The 3,361-nt window shown below is 39.4% G+C and overlaps 1 pseudogene; it reads left to right on the top strand.

Moving 5' to 3' along the window:
- Window positions 1-318: 318 nt before the first annotated feature.
- On the top strand, window positions 319-910 carry LOC124519795 (transcription elongation factor A protein-like 3; annotated as a pseudogene).
- The last annotated feature ends 2,451 nt before the right edge of the window (window positions 911-3,361 follow it).

The raw sequence follows: 3,361 nt of genomic DNA, 5'->3' as shown, positions 1-3,361 counted from the left end.
CCGATTGAGCCACCCAGGTGCTCCTCATCCTTTCACTTTAATCCATTTGTGTCTTTGAATCTCAGGTGAGTCTGTTGTAGCACACTCACCTTCCCTGTGGTCCTGTCCTTGCACTATTCACTACCATTGCCTGTGAAGAACTAGCTCTCTGAGCTGCCTGGCAGTGGGTGAGGGGGCTTTGGTGAGACCAAGAAAGTACAGGCCTGCCCCAGGGCCCCCAGGTCTGTGTGTCTGTCCCCAGCACTCAGCAAGGCTAGAAAAGGAGGAGGAACCTGTCCAGAATCCCTGAGAGACAGGAAAAAAAGGGGAAATCTCAACATGAAAAAACTCTGCAATGAAAATGAAGCAAAGCTGGAAATTGAGGGCAAGCCAGAAGATGAAGCAGAGTCTGACAATGAAGGAAAATCAGATGAGGAAGAAAACCTAGAAGTGGAGGAGAATCCAGGGCACGAAGGAAATATCCAGAATGAGGGACAACCAGATGATGAGAAACAACCAGAAGATGAGAGAAAGCAAGAAAAGCAGGGCATGTCCAAAAATGAGAGAAAACCACATGGTGAGGGCAAGCCAGAATCCCTGGGAAAAACTGGGAGTAAGCCATGGGCCATCAAAAATCCCGCAGCTGAAGATTATGTGCCCAGGAAAGCAAAAAGAAAAATGGGCAGGGGGATGGAAAATTCCCCCAAGGACTATCATGAGGAATTACTGGAAAGACACTTGGGCAATGAGGAGATGATAAGAAAATGTGGAGATAAGGGCTCAGGAAGAGCTAAGAAAAAAAAAGAAAGAAAATGGATTGTTTTCATTGGGTGCAAAGAGATGTACAGGATCCATTCACCCTAAAAGTGTCAGGAGAGTGAGGGGTATAGGTAGGGGCCAAAGGGGATTACATGATATACCACATCGTTAATGTCTTTGGCCTTCAATTCTAATTTCTCTGATGAGAATATTGCTGACCCTACTTTTCCTGACAGGAATTTGCTAGGTTATGTGCTTTAACCTTAAGCTGATACTTTGCTTTAGGTGTCTCTCTTGTTGCCAGCAGCCTTTTGATCCAACTACAGTATTCTCTGTCTTTCAGTAGGAGATTTTCACCCATGTGCATTAAAAAGCCGTTCATAGTACATTGTAAAATAACAATAAAGAAAAACAGTTTCAGAACCACACACATAAAAAATAAAGTGAAGTCTGTTGTAGGCAGAATATAGTTGGGTCATGTGGTTTTTGTACATTCTGTCAACCTCTGTCTTTTGACATTCTCTTTACATTTCAACTAACTACTGATAAGGAGGGACTTACCTCTGTCATTTTGCTATTTGTTATAGCTGTTTGCTATTTGCCTTATAGCTTTTTTTTGTCCCTTATGTCCTGTATTACTATTCTATCATGTTTGATTTTTTTATAGTGAAGTATTTAAATTCTTTTTTCATTTCCTTTTGTGTATATTCTGTAGCTATTTTTCTCTTTGGTTACCATGGGGATTACATTTAACATCCTAAAGTTATAACACTATAATTTGAATTTATACCAGCTTACTTCAGTAATTACATACGAAAACTCTGCTTCTCTACAGCTCTGTCTTCACCCCTTTTGGTTGTTGATATCATCAAATAACATCTTTATACATTGTGTGTCCCCAAACATAAATTAATAATTCTTTAAATGCATTAATGTCTTGGGGCGCCTGGGTGGCGCAGTCGGTTAAGCGTCCGACTTCAGCCAGGTCACGATCTCGCAGTCCGTGAGTTCGAGCCCCGCGTCAGGCTCTGGGCTGACGGCTCGGAGCCTGGAGCCTGTTTCCGATTCTGTGTCTCCCTCTCTCTCTGCCCCTCCCCTGTTCATGCTCTGTCTCTCTCTGTCCCAAAAATAAATAAAAACGTTGAAAAAAAAATTTTAAATGCATTAATGTCTTAAATTATGTAGAAACAAAATTTGGAATTACAAACCAAAGTGACAATAGTACTAGCCTGAAGAACATTAGCTGTTGTTGTTGATTTTTAAATGTATTAGGTTTTAAAAATCAGGTACAAAACAATAAACAGAATCAGGGGCTCCTGGGTGGCTCAGCTGGTTAAGCATCTGACTCTTGATTTTGGCTCAGGTCATGATCTCACAGTTTGTGAGTTGGAGCCCCACGTTGTTCTCTGAGCTGACAGCATGAAGCCTGCTTGGGATTCAACCTCTTCCTCTCTCTCTCTGCCCCTCCTCCCTCAAATAAACATTTTTTTAAAAGGTAGAATTATGAACCACTGTTACAATACTACTAGCTTTGATAATTACCATTGAATTTACCTTTATTTAGATCTTTATTTCTTCTTATGGCTTTAGGTTACTGTATAGTGTCCTTTCATTATACCTTGCTCACTTGAGTATTTCTTGAAGGGCAGGTCTAGTGGTCACATACATCTTCAACTTCTGTTTATTTGGGAATGTCTTAATTTCTTCCTCACTTTTGAAGGACAGTTTTGCCAGGTAGGATTCTTGGTTGACAATTTTTTTCTTTTAACACCTTGAATATATCAACCCTCTGCTTTCTGACCTCCACAAAGTTTCTGATGAGAAATCTGTTGAAAATCTTATTGAGGATCCCCTGTATGTGATAATTATTTTCTTTCTTGCTACTTTCAGGATTCTCTCTTTGTTTTTTGAAAGTTTTATTATAATGTATCTCAGTGTCAGTCTCTTTGAGTTTGAGTTCACTGGGCTTCTTAGATGTTTACATTTGTGTCTTCCATCACATTTGGGAAGTTCTCAGCCATTATTTCTTCAAATATTCTCTCTTGTCTCTTTCTCTCTCTTTCTTCCTCCTGGGGATTCTCACAATCTGTATGTTAGTCCAGTTGATGGTATCCCATGAGTCCCTCAGCTTCTGGTCACATTTCTTCAATCTTTGTTCTTTCAGTTCCTCAGATTCAATCATTTGCATTATCCTATGTTCAGGCTCACTGATTCTTTCTTCTGCCTGCTCAGTTCTGCCTATGATTCCCTCTAGAGAAATTTTGATTTCAGTTATTGAATTTTTTAGCTCCAGACTTTCTTTTCAGTTTCTGTTTAGGTTTTCTACCTCTTTATCAATGTTTTTATTTTGCTCACACATCATTTTCTTGACTTTATCTACATCTTCCTTTAGTTCTTTGAGCATTGTTAAGATAGCTGTTTTAGTCTTTGTCTAGTATACCTGCCACCAGGTCTAGTATACCTGTTGCTGTTTGATTTATTTTTCTCTGTTGATTTCTTTTTTTTCCTCTGAATGGACCAGACCATAATTTCCTGTTTTCTTTGTGTGCCTTATGATTTTTTGTTCAACACTAGATATTTGAATGTTCTAAGAATGTGGTAACTGTGGAAATCAATTCTCCCC

The sequence above is a fragment of the Lynx rufus genome, unplaced genomic scaffold (genome assembly GCF_022079265.1).
Source record: "Lynx rufus isolate CCGP_SWC_20201006 ecotype Redwood Valley unplaced genomic scaffold, mLynRuf1.p SCAF_29, whole genome shotgun sequence".
NCBI classification, from domain to species: domain Eukaryota; kingdom Metazoa; phylum Chordata; class Mammalia; order Carnivora; family Felidae; genus Lynx; species Lynx rufus.
This window is presented reverse-complemented; position numbering and strand designations above follow the sequence as displayed.